This window comes from Calliphora vicina, chromosome 1 (genome assembly GCF_958450345.1).
Source record: "Calliphora vicina chromosome 1, idCalVici1.1, whole genome shotgun sequence".
Lineage (NCBI taxonomy): Eukaryota > Metazoa > Arthropoda > Insecta > Diptera > Calliphoridae > Calliphora > Calliphora vicina.
The window spans coordinates 54,563,408-54,581,514 of record NC_088780.1 but is presented as its reverse complement, the minus strand read 5'-3'; the positions used below and the strand labels follow the sequence as shown (position 1 = coordinate 54,581,514).

General features: G+C 31.3%; 1 long non-coding RNA gene across 1 annotated transcript; it reads left to right on the top strand.

The window, feature by feature from the left end:
- The first annotated feature begins 14,574 nt into the window (after nucleotides 1-14,574).
- On the top strand, nucleotides 14,575-16,129 carry LOC135949128 (uncharacterized). Its single transcript, XR_010575850.1, has 3 exons — nucleotides 14,575-14,926; nucleotides 14,998-15,474; nucleotides 15,779-16,129. It is a non-coding gene; the product is annotated as an uncharacterized LOC135949128 (long non-coding RNA).
- The last annotated feature ends 1,978 nt before the right edge of the window (nucleotides 16,130-18,107 follow it).

Below are 18,107 nucleotides of genomic sequence, written 5' to 3'. Positions count from 1 at the left end.
CTTATTGGAATGTAATAAATTTGCATAAAATATGAAAATGAAAATATAAGAGCTATTTGTCTATAATGTTTAATATTCAGAGATATATTGCTTAAATGTTCAGTAGGGATTTATGTCTGAAATTTAGCTGTTTTTAAATAAAAAAGTTACCCTCACTGATTAGCATTTTGTTTTGAAGAGTTGCCAATGTCTTCTGTTTACGAATTTCCCATCTATATCTAATAGAGTTGTATTTACAAAGAAAAGGAAATTTTTTGTAAGACAACAAAACAGTGTTGTTTTCAGATTTTAAACTCGAAAAATTTACCTGTTAATTTTAGTATTATTTTATTTATTTATTTACAAGTTTTAAATACATACATAATTAATTATGTATATAAAAATAAAGTAAGGTACTAACAACAAAGGTTTTCGACCTATTAATTTTAGTAAATTAAAATTGCAGTACATATTTTGGTTAAATTAAAATAGTTTTTTCCGAGATGTATTATTAATTTTTGTTTAAAAAAACAGTAAAAATCTGTTAATGAATTAATTTCCTTTGTGTAGAAAATTTATAAAATTTAACAGAAAAACTAATGAAATCTTAATTGGAAAGATCCTCATTTCTCTGTACTATACATGTGCCTATGTACATAATTCAGAACATCGAAGGAACCTAATCCAGAATTCTTTCAATACTTAAATTATACAAATATTATTCAATTAATACATATTTATATATATACAGTGGTTGACAAAACAATGGAAACTTTTCCAAATATTTCATTAGTGGCCTAAAATCTGAAATAATTTTTTAAAAAATTTTAACATTTTTGTTGTATTTTATTTGTATATTTTTATTAACTTAATTTAACAAAAAACAAAGGACATAATTAATTCTAAAAATGAGAAAACAAACTTAAAAGATTTCTTTATTACGGCATTGACAAAACAGTGGAAACTTAGGTATTAGTTTAACAAATATGTTCTTTGAAATATTTTGCCATTCCCTTATAACCGCCTCCGATAAATCTTCCTTCCTGGTGTAATTTTGGGTCCTTAATTTACGATTTACAATTTCCCATAGATTTTCTATGGGATTGAGATCTGGCGATTGGGAAGGCCACTTCAAAACTCGTACCTCGTTGGATTGTAACCACTCGGTTACAACCCTAGAGGTGTGTTTCGGGTCGTTGTCGCGTTGGAATCTCAAACAAGGGGCATATTTTCATCAGCGTATGGATACATAACATCGTTTAATATGGTTCTGTATCTTATACCTGCCATGGTATCTTTTATAATATTAATTGGGCTCATACCTTGCCCTGAAAAACATCCCCATACCATAATATTGCCACCGCCAAGTCTTATTTGTGTACTTTGGATCTAATATTTTTCCCTTTGGTCATCTTACAAATGTTCTCCCATCACTGCCTCTTAAATTGTATTTGGATTCGTCGGAAAAGAGGACAGTATTCCATTTCTGTATCGACCAGTTTAAATTATCAATGGCAAATTGTAGACGAGCAGAACGGTTCTTTTTAGAAATGAGTGGTTTTTTCACAGGACGATAGCAACCATGACCAGTCTCATTTGCCCTGCGACTAACTGTTCGGGTACTTATTTCTAATTTTAGGCAATTAACAACCTCTCGAGGATTTATTTTTGGGAATTTCTTGAACTATCTCGCTATTAAATTATCTTGTCTAGGAGTAGTCTTACGAGGTCTTCCACCTAAATGTTGAGTTTTTACAGAACCGGTCTCACGAAATTTCTTTATAATTTTTGAAACTGCTTATTTATTGAATATTTGTTACAGATGCTTTTTTGTTTTAAACCAGCTTTAAAATCGTTAATTATTTTATTTTTTAAGTCTTCACAAATCTTAACATTAGCAATTTTCGTTAACTTTGAAAAAAAGCAATTATGCGGAAAACTTAGAAAAACTAGAATTTAAAAATAAAATAACTGTAAACAGGATGCTTCTTACATCGTTCTTTTAAATATTATTTTCGTTTTACACTTCTTTCTTGCAGAAGTTTAAAAGTTTCCATTGTTTTGTCAGTAGCGAAATAGTGAATATTTTTAATTTTGTTCTCTTTTTTCAGAATATAATTAATTATGTTGTTTGTTTTTCAATTAATTTATATAAATAAAACTATACAAGTAAAATACTAAAAAAAATGTTTATTTTAAAAAAAATATTTTAAATTTTGGGCTACATATGGAATATTTGGAAAAGTTTCCATTGTTTTGTCAACCACTGTATATTTATTTTAATTTTTAAATGATTCAATTGATTTTTAATTTTAAAATATTGAAGAATTTAGCATATTAAACTATTCTAATTTAGTTCTTGAGCAGCTAAGACTAACTGATGTAAAATTTGGGGCCAATCGAATAACGAGAACTCGTGCTGAAAATCTACTAAAAGTTTCAAAATTGGGTAAACAAATTCAAATTTTCTTCAATTCATTTTGCAAATGATTGAAAACAAATAGAATGAAGAAAATATGTTTTAATTCAATTTGCATTTGATTTGAATTAAAAAAAAATAAATCATTACAAGGTTGAATGAATTAAGATTTTAGTGAATTAAAATAATACTTGTTGTTTCCTAAAAAAATGTTTATTGAATATTAAAATTTACTATTTATTATACCCTTCACCTTCGTGATAAGGGTATATATAAATTTGTCATTCGGTTTGTAATTTCCACAATATAATTTTCCGACCTTATAAAGTATATATATTCTGGATCCTTATAGATAGCGGAGTCGATTAAGCCATGTCCGTCTGTCTGATGAAATCAATTATCTGAAGACCCCAGATATCTTCGGTATCCAAATCTTCAATAATTTTGTCAGACATGCTTTCGAGAAGTTTCATATTTAAAATGAGCAAAATTGGTCCACAAATGGCTGAGATATGAAGAAAAAAGTCGGACAACCTTAACTTATATCTGGATTACTAAGTCATTAATATAGACAATATGGATATCTAATGATAGTTATTTAAAGACCTTTGCAACGACGTATATAAGACCATAGTAAGTTGGACCTTCAATGGGTCAAAATCGGAAATATTTTTTAACCCGATTTTTTTTTTACAAAAATTTCACAAAATTTTTTTAACATTTAAAAAAAAAATAATTTTAAAATAACAATTTGAAAAAATTAAATTTTGTTTACCTAAAAAAATTTAAAATTTGTATTTTGGAGTAGGTATAATTTGGTGAAGGGTATATAAGATTCGGCACTACCGAATATAGGTCAATTACTTTTTTTTATAATAACGACCAAATGTTTAAAGTCATGATTATGATTTTATAAACACATTTAGAATTTGGATAAACAGAAAGTCGTTGATTTTAAATGATTAAATTATACAAGTGCAAAGTGTAATAGTATACATATATCTGCCGATCGCGGCCTTTTTAAGGCCATTAGTCATTAGTCTCTACTTTCCTCATTACCTCCTTTTTCTCAATCTCTGGTTATTTTTTATCGTGACTATATACTGACAGTTCTCATACAAAAAAAATGTTAATTGGAAGTATATCGTTACGAAAAACGATAACCAGATATTGAGAAAATGGGGGTAGTCTTTACTTTCCTTTACTTATGGCAGTTAGTTGTTCTGTGGCAATATAGTATATTGTTTTTTTCTTTGGCGAACCAGTCAACTTACAAACCAAAAAAATCTGAAAATGTAAATCCCCTTCCTGTCAAATATTCTGATCAACAATACTGTGCCAGATTGATATGACACATAAAAACCATTTAATTTGTAAGTAAATTCAAAAGACATTGAACGCAATAAGTAAAAAACCAGTTCTTAATTTCCGCAGCATAATTCAGAGTTTAAAAGGAATTAAATAATCGTTATGAGTACGGATTTCCTAAAAAAAGTAACGCGGATTCAGCTCTTTTAACCCGTGTTACTGATTTACTACACAAATCAATTTATTTCTTTTTTGGTTTAAATAAAAACATCATAGTTTTATTAGCAATAATCAAAATACAATATATAAAATAGTAACGTAACTATCGAACGTTAAGGGGATAAAACGGGTGTAACTGTACCCTCCAAAACAATTCAACCTAGAAACAAAAATTTAAATGTGTCTAACATAAATCAGAAATTATCAGACAGGTGTTTGGTACTTTTCGAAATTTTGGATGGTTAAAACGGATATAAATAGTACCCGTAGAACCCTCCGGTAACCTTTAAATTTCCTAAATCAAATGTACCAAGAAACGTGACGTTTTTCAAAATAAGGGAAGTTAGGGTACGTTTTTTTACTAATAGATGTTAATTTATTCATTAACCTAAGAACACGCCTGTTTGCGATAACGAATTACTAAAGTCGGAATAAGTAAATGGTAATTTTATTCATCTGATGGTATTTTTGATTTTCATAAACATAGAAAACTTAAAACTAATTTTATATATCGCACTCGTACAGCAATACATACATATGTATTTAAAAATTCACAACCTATTCCGATTACCCTTTCATCTGAACCACATCTGAGACCCTTTTCGTGATAGTGTAGTGACTACCTTTAATCAACAAAAAGGTATTATTTTGATTTCAGCATTTATTCAAGTTAAAAATAATTAAATTGTTTTTATTTAAATTTGGTTGTATTTTGAGTTGATACTCTTTTGTTGATAAAATATTAAAAAAATATCTAGAAGTTTGAGAAAAATGGTATTAACTCAAAAAATAGATTTATTTTGCAATAATTTTCAAATGGAATTTGATTACTATGATGTATTCGCATTTTCAAATTACCTTGAAATGTAATCACAGTTTTTTATCTCTCCTGAATACTTAAAATGTTTTTGAGTTAATATAGTATTGTTGAACGAGTGCGATATAATAATATTAACTTAAATTTCGACATAAATGCATATAAAGTTTTAAGAAATTATTCACTCCATCAAAATCTGTTGATGGTGGTATACATAGACTAACATAGACCCGAATCAGATGTTACGGTCTGCTTGGGCCTAACGAGTTTTCCGACTAGCTCCCGACTCTCAGGAGGTCCCAACCCTGTCGTTAGGTTGTCAACTATAACACAAAAAGAAGTACATTCTACAAAACCTACACAAAACACAACGATACCACACACGAATCTCGAGACTGCTGTTTGTCCCGATGTCAGCCCTCCCAACCTTGTCGTAGAAACTTCCGGAGCATTTAAATCTACGACCCAATATCCACACGACCGAACTCTTCCACTTACCAGTTCATCACTGCCATAACCTTCAACAAATTATTCCAACATGGTAAGTTATGAATTTAGATTATTCAAAACATATTTTTATTGAACTATAATTAACAATAATGAAAACCAAAATATAAAAATATAACTTATACTTAATACTAATTTGGCTATTGCTACTACAAATTGAACTTATTTTCTTAATAGATTAAATTATCGTATTCTTATTTTTTTTTTATTATCTTTTTACTAGCCGTTACTTTTTCTATGATTTCAAAAATCACAAACAAAAAAAATATATATATATCTGTTATTAATTTTTTATATAGATGCTCATATTAATCGTATTTCTTTCTTTTCTTTTATAGGGCTCAAGCTACTATTTCTCTAATACCGAGAATGTAAATACTTTTGAATTTTATCACCTAAAGGAGCTCCCTGAGGCTATAACTTTTTCCTGTCACTCTACAGGCGTGTAAAACAATAATCTTTTTCTTTTTCGCTTAAGCTCTTTTTAAGAATTCTGTTTTCTTTTACCTTTGGATTTTCATAATTTCCACAAGATGTATATATATGTATTTTCTCTTTTACTATATTATTTTTCTTTTTCGGCTATTTCGAGGGAATACTGTACTTAAACAAAACACATACATCTAACTACACACTCTCGAAATTAACACATTATTATTCACAAACACACAACTTAAACTAACTTATCTTAATAATTATTGTTACTTAATATTGTTTTAATTTATTATTCTTTTGTAATTATTTTTTTTTTTAAATTTTATATTTAACGATTCTTATATTCGAATCATCTCCTATTTATTTATTCAAATGTAATCTTCGTTACTTATTTCAATGAAGCAACTTAATTTCTTTAATAAAATTTTCTTTTCTTTCACTTATTATTTGTTAAAAATTTCTGTTTCTTATTTATAATTAATTTGGTTTGTATTTATAAATTTACCAATATGTTAACTTTTCTGCACTACGGATTAAAGAGATGAATAAGTATCTTTTCTGGCGTCTTTTTTCATTCGTATAATGCTTGGCACAAATTTATAATATTCAAAAATGATAGTGAAAATTGTTACCTGGCTATTTATTATAGTGTGGCTTGGGACCAAATACATCCAGGCCCTTTTAATTGTATGTGACTCTCCAAGAAAATAGCCAGCTAGGGTAGGAAATAAAATTTTTATTATAAGACTACTTATAATATTTGGTCATAATCATACACATAAATTAATTGCACTCTAACTTACGTTTTTTTATAACAAATTTCACTTTCACAAAATTAATTTATTTATCAGGATTTAAATATTTATTTAAATCCTGCACTTTTTAAAAGGGTCCTTTCTTTTCCTTGCTTATCGCCAAATAGAAATCTGATATCACTGACAAAAATAACGTGTCACACTTTTAAGTCTTTGTTTACTATTAATCTCTAATCTGTTCTGTTAGTGCTTAAATACTCGTTCTTTATTTACTATTTCGCGGTTTTTCCCCTACATTTTATATGTTTTCTTGGCGCCTATTTGCTCTTACACCAACAAAACTTATTTGAAAAAAAACTACATAAACAAAGTTACCTAGATGTTTTCCCTCCATTCACATGATTCACCCTTGTGATTGGTGTTTTTTTTTTTTTTGATCACAACATTTATATTTATTATTTATGTATTTTATCCAAACATAATATTTTATTTTCGCGGGTATTCAGATATTTTAACCGCCAATTCAAAATTTCTATTTGTGGGCCTATTTGTGAAACTTTCCTAAAAATTTGCCACCCATCATACCAGGCTATCATGAATTTCAGTAAGTTTCATTCAAATACTAATTTTCTTATTTTAAAATGTTCCCGCCAATTGCAAATTCCCATTCCTGAATGAAATACAACTCTTAGAATTCTACGCAACTTGTTCGCGTTGCCACTCTTACGTTATTCAATGACTCTGACACACACATACATGCATATACTAATAATTGCATTCATTGATTGTCAGACGGCCGACACATGTGAGTATTATTTAATTTGTTTTCATATTGTTTTCTTTTTAATTTCAGGTCTTAAATTAATGCTGACTAAGGGTAAATAGTATCAATCCAATATCTAATGTTTATTTGACTTTTATTATTAATATTATTTTCTTCTTTTCAGGTACAAAAAAAACAAATCAACAGAACTAACAATAACTTACTAACCCCAACAATCAAAACAAATTTTACTAACATTATTAACAAAACAAATAAAGTTTATACATACACTGGGACTCGGGCAGGAGGTAGTGTCTCCATTGGCCGTATGCCCCTCCCCATTTAAATGAATTTGTTAAATCCACTGGGATTTGGGCTTGGAGTGGTGGCTCCAATCGTAATTTAGCCCCTTCCTTTTTTAAAAATTAAATACTAAAATCCACTGGGACTTGGGCATGGAGTGGTGGCTCCAATCGTAGTTTAGCCCCTCCCTTTTTAAAAATGATTGAGGGATTTGAGGCCTTAGGCATGTTTAGCCTCATCCCGACGCGTGTTATCTAAGGTTCCGCCACGCAAAATTTTTTTTTTGGGTATCTAGAGGCGTAGAAATAGGCCTGCCTAATTGCCCCCGCAACAAAACTCCGGGCTCGCTGGCGATCGTCAGAGGGGACGGTGTGCGGGTATGACAACCTACGTGGGGAACTCCCACACCCTGACCAGTGTCTCATCCAGGATTTAGCCGGGCTACAATTCAAGGTTAGTTTCTACTCTAGATATAAATATTAATGTATATCTGTTATTTTGATTGTTCGTTTATGCCTTTTGCCTGTTTGTTGAGCCTAATTCACTGATCCAATATTCTTGAAACTTCTACTGCATATTCTTCTATATCCGTACGGAAAATTGTGCTACTTTTTAGTTCGAAATTTCAAGTGGACTTGACATATAGTAAATAGTTATGTCCAAATATATAATCTTACGTAATTTGTCTGAAAATGTGTGGGTTATTATTGGTGGACGTGGAACCTCACATGCAAATTATATTTATATAATATCATATACCTATTTGCTGAACTGTACTAGAAAAAGTCGTAAAACTTGGCACACAGTTGGCTGAAAATGTGCTGAATTGTATTCGTGGATTAGTATACAGCATATATAGTCATTTTGGACATTTGCAGAACATTCGCAAAACTTTGTGTGAGTTATTTTGTTGCCAATGTAATTAATTGCAAATGGGTGGTATCAGATCATACACCGTAACTAGTTATTTTCGCTATATATGTATAGTTATATAAAGAAATGTCATATCTAGCTAGAATATCCTAACTTTTTATAGATTACTTTCCTATTATTTAGGTTATTTTCATTACAATCGATTACTATTCAAAATCATTATTAATTCTCTTCTTTTACAGATTGTTTTCAATATGTGACCAGACTAAAGATGTTATTTGAAGATGTTTACAACATATTACGGGAAGTATTCTCCTACATTTAATATATAATAATTTTACTTTGTGAAATTTGATCTTTTTTTTTTCAGGTAACAAAACAATGGATTAATTGGAAAGTTACGGGCATATACGAGGTCAGCCTTATGAATGAATCAAGTAAGTAATATCTTCTATTTGATCACCTATGTCATTAATAATTAATCTAAGAAGAATTGACGTTAGAGGAAACATAATAGAATCTTATGAAAGAGAGTTTTTTACGCCAATGTAGGTTCATTAAATGTTAAGAATATTGTGAAATGTTAGGACAATACGAACATTTTAAGATTGCATTTCATACATATTGTCATGTTATTAAAAAAAAATTTGTCACTTATCCTAATATTGCACATATTTTTGTTATCACAGTTAGTTTCTAAATCTATAAATATATCAGGTACAAAATGGAATATTAAGACAACACATTACATAAAATAAAGGCTAAAAATAATAAATTGTATACATTTTTTGTGTTGATTATCCTAATATTGCACTTGGTATAGATCTTATCACAGATTACAAAAACTTTACTGTTTACTTTTTTACATTTTAATGTCCTTTACATGATATATGCCTATAGATTTCCCTTGTAAATCTTCGAGCTCATACATGTTATTTCCAATTGGCTTAACTATACGGCATTTTAGGAATTTCCTACAAAACTTAGCATTTCTATTCTTACTAAAGTCGCTAAGAATAGTATTTCTTCTAAAGACCTCTTGACCGGGTACCAGCTTTACATGTCTTGCTCTCTTATTATACCTGGCTGCACTCTTCTCATAAGCAACATGCATGTTTTCTCTAATCTTTTCCCTGATAAGTTCAAGTCTTTCATTATTTGCCATATTCGCAATCTCGTGATCTGAAAGAGACATCAATTTTCGAGCAAGTCTATAATCAGAACCATTTGAGAACATATGGAAACCGAATAACGCGAAAAATGGTGTACAACCAGTGGCCGAATGAACTGAATTTCTCAGAGCGCACTCAATTTCCGATAAATATAAGTCCCAGTCCCTATGGTCTTCATTTAAGTAAGCCCTAATTGCTGCTAAAACTGACTGATTCACTCTCTCAGACGCGTTTGACTGGGGAGAATAAACTGCCGTTTTCATATATCTTATCCCAAAAGTGTTTAACAAATCTTGAAAACCTTTGGCCACAAATTGTGAGCCATTGTCGCTATGAATAATTTCGGGCACGCCAAACTTATAAAAAATTTCTTGTGTCAAAAATTTGATGACGTTAGTAGTGGTAGCTTCCCTCATGGCCTTTAAGAAAATGAATTTTGAGAAATGATCCATGACAATAAATATATAACTATTGCCACTTTTGGATCTCGGATACTTTCCTAAGAAATCAATATACAATTTCTGAAAAGGCCTTTCGGTAACTACTTCTTTACCTATTTCTGGCATTAAGTTTATATTTGATGGTTTGGTCTCTTTGCACACTTGACAATTTTTTACAAACTCTTTGATTTGAATAGTCATTTTAGGCCAATAAAAGTATCTCTTGACTTTTTCCATTGTTTTCGCCGTTCCACCATGAGCTGAAACATTTGTTGTGTGGGCTTTTTCAATTATTGTATGTGTTAGGTTTGGGGGTATCCATAACTTCCATTGGTACTGTTCTTCCACATTTTGATCACAACTAGTTCGTTTAAAGATTTTTCCATCTACTACTTTTAGATCCGGTAGCTTATGTTTATTTTGAGTAATTTGATCTATTAAATCTGTATATTCTTCGGATTCAAATTCTGTAGTTTCGAAATCCAATAGATCTTCTGTTTGAACTTCTTCCAAATCATGTTGTTGTGGCAGACGAGAAAGCATGTCAGCTACAATATTTTCTGAACCTTTTCTATGTTCAATATTGAAGTCGAAAGCTTGTAGTTGTAAAGACCATCTGGCAAGTCTTCCACTCAAATCTTTGAGGGTCATTAACCATTTGAGACTTGCGTGATCCGTTATGATCGAAAATGGCATCATTTCGACATAGGGTCTGAACTTTTTCACAGCCATTACTGCCGCCAAACATTCTTTCTCGGTGACAGTATAATTTTTCTGGCAAGGATTTAGCTTTTGAGAATAAAAAGCTATTGGATGTTCTTCATTGTTGTTATTTAATTGATATAACACAGCTCCAATTCCATAATCTGATGCGTCACATTGAATGTAGAAATGTTTAGTAAAATCAGCATGTCGAAGTACGGGGGCCGATGTTAATGCTTTTTTCAATCTCTCGAAAGCCTCAATTGCTTCAGGTGTCATGTGAAACTTTTTACATTTTTTCAGAGTATCCGTTAGGGGCGCAGATATTGTGGCAAAATCTCTAATAAATCGCCTATACCACCCTGCAGTACCGAGAAAACTTCTCACTTCCCTAACCGTCCTAGGCAACTTTATATCGCGTATTGCTTGCACTTTGTCAGGATCAGTTTTAAGTAATCCACCTCCTACGATAAAGCCTAAATATCTCAATTCCTGAAAACAAAAGTGTGATTTTTTCAAACCTATTGTCAAATTAGCATCCCTGAGACATTTAGCTACTTCAGTTAATAAAGCAACATGTTCTTCAAAGGTACTAGAAATAACCAATAAGTCATCGAGATATATGAAGACATTATCCCTCAAGCGGTTCGGAATGACCTTATCCATTAACCGGCAGAGTCGTTGAGCGGCATTGCAAAGGCCGAATGGCATTACTCTGAACTGGTAGAGAGGTCTGCCAGCTACGGTAAATGCTGTGTATTGTTTACTATTCTCATCTAACTCTATTTGCCAGAAGGCATACTTTAAATCGACGCTACTAATAAAATGAGTTTCGTCAATCCTGCTCAAAATCCCATCGATATTTTGAAGAGGGTAAGCATCTTTCACCGTCAACTTGTTAAGCTTTCGGGCATCTAGGCAGAACCGATTTTTCCCTGGTTTTCTTACCACTGTTGTGCGATTAGACCACGGGCTGTCGCTTAATTCTATAACATTCAGTTTCAGCATAGTGTCTATTTCTTGGTATGTAATCTCCTGAACTGCCGGGGAAATAGGATAGTACCGATCCTTCACCGGCTCAGCACCTTCAACTAATTTAATTGAGTGTTTCTCTAATTTTGTCATTCCTAACCCCTTTTCTTCATATGTATCAAATTGATGAACCACTTTTTCCAATGTCAGCTTTTGTTCCACGCTCAACTCATGTGGTTTGATTTTATATTCATTGTCCTTAGACACGAAATCTTTTCTTATCATATCTGCATCTATTTCCTCTACTCCAACTATATCTGGTGCCAGTTTGAAAACCTTCCAAAAATCTATGCCTAAATACAATGATTGTTCCAAATCGGGGCAAAGATACAGAAGTATATTATTCTCCTGATCTTTGTACCTAATGGATACTTTTATTTTTCCTAATATGCGATGATATTGTCCACTGGCAGTTTTCACATTGGACAATATCGGCAATATATCAAGGTCTAATTCATGGATAAGTTCCCTGCATCCTTTTCCTAATATGCTAACTGAGGCACCAGTATCTAACAAACCTTTCATTATTTTTCCTTCTATTGACACTTCTGCAAAAATCCTACTATCTGTATTCCCTTTTATTGCCCTATTAACTGATTCAATCATTAGTCGCCTCATCTTACGTCGTTCTGCAAATTTCTGCCGAACCTTACGAATTCGGTTAGAAACTTTTCTCGTATAATCTTCACAACTAAATATTCGAGATCTGACTGCATCGTAATGTTTTTGTCTTAAGTCTATGGGCAAATAATGTCTTATCATTGGCAAGCAATTTGATCTTTCTTTTTGATTTAAGGCATTGGAGTCTAATATCGGGTTTTTAGCTTCTAATTTTTTTGTGGGGAGGCATTTTCCGATGAGCGTGGGTCTCCCTTCGCTCCCAAGCTCCGGGATTGGTTTCCCGATTGACAATTGGGACATCTCGGTGTAATGACATTCGGTTTGCCACATTTGTAGCAAAATAAGGTTCTCTCTACTGCCGTGCATTCCATGAACACATGTCCCGGTTGTCTGCAATTCCAACACAATAACTGTGGCTTCCTAAGTTGCGGATAGTTACTGACAGCAGCAACTTCTTCATAGCTTGCAATTTGGTTTTCCATTTCTGTATCCTCGTTATCAAAGTCAATCTCATTCACATATCTGAGTGGTCTAGATGTGGTTTGAATGCTTCGTACGTCTCTCCTAGGAAAATTCCTCTCTGCCTCGTTACATTCCACCCTCAACTGTTCCACCGAAGATACGGAAATTGGATAGACTATTCTGCCTATGCTCTCTTTAATGTTCCTTTTTATTATTTTAATTAAATCATATTCCGGTATTGGTTGAATCAGTCGTGACCTAATTTGGCAAATTGCGTGGAAATAACTGTCCACCGTCTCACCGTTTTGCTGTTTACGCTCTACCAAGTCTCTCATAATCTCAAAGTTAGAACGTGTGGTTTGATATTGGCTCATCAGGGCATGCCTCAGCCCAGGCCAATCTATGACTCCGTGAGTGCGAATGAACAGCCAATACCATTCTCTGGCAGTTCCTGAGACCAAAAGGTGAAAATCTCTTAGAACTTCTGTCCAAGGTATTTGGTAATGAGCCTGCAGGTGTTCCAGACGAAACACAAAGTCATCAATGCTCAAATGAGCCGGGTTACCATCGAAGATTACCCCCAATTTATCCACTCGTATGCGGACTTGTTCTACACTCTGCATACTTGGACCAGGCACATGCATTCTTGGATAATTTAGTGCCAAATTTCTACCGTTCAAAGTATTATTCTCTGAACTATTCTCAGATGCTAGTCTAGTATTTAATCTCCCATTTCCTTCGGAAGAATTTTCACTCGACGCCGGATTGGATGTATTTTGATGAGTTATTATTGATTGTTGATTTTGTGATGTTATTCTTGAAAGATCAACTACAGACTTTGTTAATTCAGTTAAACTTTTCCTAATGTCTGTCATTTCCTCTTGTACCATTTTCCTGACTTTGTCCTCTAGTGACCTTTGTACTATCATTGCCTCATCAGCCACCATTTCTCTAACTTCAGGAGCGATATTTTCCTCCGGAATCGTATTTCCTGCTACACTAGACCTAATATTATCTAAAGGTGTGACATGTGTTCCAGCGGTAATCGTGTTAGATAAATCTATAAATTGATTCTTATTCGTATTTACAGGATTCGACATTTTGCTGTTTGGAATATCTCTTTTTCTGACTTTTGGCAACGCGTGGGGTATAGATCTGTTAAGGTCGAAAATTGGCTGTCTATTTCTTTTTCTATTTTGCGTTTTCGACCGGGTTTCAATATTCATAATCTCTCGGTGAGAATACAAAAAGGAATTGATTGTTTCAAAAAAATATATATGAAAACCAATGCACTATGTGTTATTTTGGAATGTTATAAAAAACCAGAAAAGTTATGATGCACTAGGTAAAAACTAATAAAATTGAATATAAAATATAATATGAAATAATAATATTAAACGAAAATTATAAATAGATTGATAAAATATATAATATAGAATCAAATAATATAAAAAAAAATTAAACAAAATCTAATAAAATAAAAAAAATAAAATGAAAATATAAAATAATAATAATAAAATATAAAAATAATAATAAAATAAAAAAATAATAATGTAAAACTTTTAAAACAATTATAATACGTAAATAACTAAGACTCTAATATAATTACTAAAACAATAAGACGTAAAAAAAAATTCTAAATAAATAAATAAAAATATTTTATATAATACTTATAATTCAAATACTTTAATAAATAAACTATATACTATTGTTGTTTACTTTTGTTAATTATAGATTTCAATATTTTCTTTTGTAGTCTGGCAATGATGAACGGACGTGGAGGTCGCTGCGGTTTCAAAAATATAATGATTGATTCGTTATGTGGTACGTATTCAAACTACTAAAAAAAACATTTTAATGTCAACATCGAAGGTACATCGTACATCATTCTACAAATATAAGATGACGGAACGAGATTACGATGGACTGTATGAAGTTAAATACAACATTCCCCTTGAATAAGTATTACAAGAGAGGCTATTTAATATCCAAACATCCCCATCGATATTTCATTAAAATATTGGAAAAAAACTATTGAAAATCACTTTTTCTTAGAAACAGCTACAATACATTTAACAACAGCACCAAAAATGCTATCAAGATATTGTCAATCTCTTTCGTAAGTATTTATTTAGAAATTCGCTCACTAAATGATATTCTTATACATCTCTGTTTTCATTTACTTTTCAGAGGCTACAAAAATTACATTTAGCATCTCGGATTTCTAATTGGGCTATTGTTTTTCATTTTAGTGGGATATTGTTACATGTGTTGCTGTTACTACATGTTTCTCATACAGCTTGTGATACCATCTCATGGATTTGAGAAGTATTCCAAGTTGTTACATTCTGATTGGGCGCCATTTATGTTACGGTCTGCTTGGGCCTAACGAGTTTTCCGACTAGCTCCCGACTCTCAGGAGGTCCCAACCCTGTCGTTAGGTTGTCAACTATAACACAAAAAGAAGTACATTCTACAAAACCTACACAAAACACAACGATACCACACACGAATCTCGAGACTGCTGTTTGTCCCGATGTCAGCCCTCCCAACCTTGTCGTAGAAACTTCCGGAGCATTTAAATCTACGACCCAATATCCACACGACCGAACTCTTCCACTTACCAGTTCATCACTGCCATAACCTTCAACAAATTATTCCAACATGGTAAGTTATGAATTTAGATTATTCAAAACATATTTTTATTGAACTATAATTAACAATAATGAAAACCAAAATATAAAAATATAACTTATACTTAATACTAATTTGGCTATTGCTACTACAAATTGAACTTATTTTCTTAATAGATTAAATTATCGTATTCTTATTTTTTTTTTATTATCTTTTTACTAGCCGTTACTTTTTCTATGATTTCAAAAATCACAAACAAAAAAAATATATATATATCTGTTATTAATTTTTTATATAGATGCTCATATTAATCGTATTTCTTTCTTTTCTTTTATAGGGCTCAAGCTACTATTTCTCTAATACCGAGAATGTAAATACTTTTGAATTTTATCACCTAAAGGAGCTCCCTGAGGCTATAACTTTTTCCTGTCACTCTACAGGCGTGTAAAACAATAATCTTTTTCTTTTTCGCTTAAGCTCTTTTTAAGAATTCTGTTTTCTTTTACCTTTGGATTTTCATAATTTCCACAAGATGTATATATATGTATTTTCTCTTTTACTATATTATTTTTCTTTTTCGGCTATTTCGAGGGAATACTGTACTTAAACAAAACACATACATCTAACTACACACTCTCGAAATTAACACATTATTATTCACAAACACACAACTTAAACTAACTTATCTTAATAATTATTGTTACTTAATATTGTTTTAATTTATTATTCTTTTGTAATTATTTTTTTTTTTAAATTTTATATTTAACGATTCTTATATTCGAATCATCTCCTATTTATTTATTCAAATGTAATCTTCGTTACTTATTTCAATGAAGCAACTTAATTTCTTTAATAAAATTTTCTTTTCTTTCACTTATTATTTGTTAAAAATTTCTGTTTCTTATTTATAATTAATTTGGTTTGTATTTATAAATTTACCAATATGTTAACTTTTCTGCACTACGGATTAAAGAGATGAATAAGTATCTTTTCTGGCGTCTTTTTTCATTCGTATAATGCTTGGCACAAATTTATAATATTCAAAAATGATAGTGAAAATTGTTACCTGGCTATTTATTATAGTGTGGCTTGGGACCAAATACATCCAGGCCCTTTTAATTGTATGTGACTCTCCAAGAAAATAGCCAGCTAGGGTAGGAAATAAAATTTTTATTATAAGACTACTTATAATATTTGGTCATAATCATACACATAAATTAATTGCACTCTAACTTACGTTTTTTTATAACAAATTTCACTTTCACAAAATTAATTTATTTATCAGGATTTAAATATTTATTTAAATCCTGCACTTTTTAAAAGGGTCCTTTCTTTTCCTTGCTTATCGCCAAATAGAAATCTGATATCACTGACAAAAATAACGTGTCACACTTTTAAGTCTTTGTTTACTATTAATCTCTAATCTGTTCTGTTAGTGCTTAAATACTCGTTCTTTATTTACTATTTCGCGGTTTTTCCCCTACATTTTATATGTTTTCTTGGCGCCTATTTGCTCTTACACCAACAAAACTTATTTGAAAAAAAACTACATAAACAAAGTTACCTAGATGTTTTCCCTCCATTCACATGATTCACCCTTGTGATTGGTGTTTTTTTTTTTTTTGATCACAACATTTATATTTATTATTTATGTATTTTATCCAAACATAATATTTTATTTTCGCGGGTATTCAGATATTTTAACCGCCAATTCAAAATTTCTATTTGTGGGCCTATTTGTGAAACTTTCCTAAAAATTTGCCACCCATCATACCAGGCTATCATGAATTTCAGTAAGTTTCATTCAAATACTAATTTTCTTATTTTAAAATGTTCCCGCCAATTGCAAATTCCCATTCCTGAATGAAATACAACTCTTAGAATTCTACGCAACTTGTTCGCGTTGCCACTCTTACGTTATTCAATGACTCTGACACACACATACATGCATATACTAATAATTGCATTCATTGATTGTCAGACGGCCGACACATGTGAGTATTATTTAATTTGTTTTCATATTGTTTTCTTTTTAATTTCAGGTCTTAAATTAATGCTGACTAAGGGTAAATAGTATCAATCCAATATCTAATGTTTATTTGACTTTTATTATTAATATTATTTTCTTCTTTTCAGGTACAAAAAAAACAAATCAACAGAACTAACAATAACTTACTAACCCCAACAATCAAAACAAATTTTACTAACATTATTAACAAAACAAATAAAGTTTATACATACACTGGGACTCGGGCAGGAGGTAGTGTCTCCATTGGCCGTATGCCCCTCCCCATTTAAATGAATTTGTTAAATCCACTGGGATTTGGGCTTGGAGTGGTGGCTCCAATCGTAATTTAGCCCCTTCCTTTTTTAAAAATTAAATACTAAAATCCACTGGGACTTGGGCATGGAGTGGTGGCTCCAATCGTAGTTTAGCCCCTCCCTTTTTAAAAATGATTGAGGGATTTGAGGCCTTAGGCATGTTTAGCCTCATCCCGACGCGTGTTATCTAAGGTTCCGCCACGCAAAATTTTTTTTTTGGGTATCTAGAGGCGTAGAAATAGGCCTGCCTAATTGCCCCCGCAACACAGATGTTTTTAGCAACATGGCGGAGGCAAACAAAAAAAATTTACGAAAAATTAACAAAAGAAAATGTATAATAAACC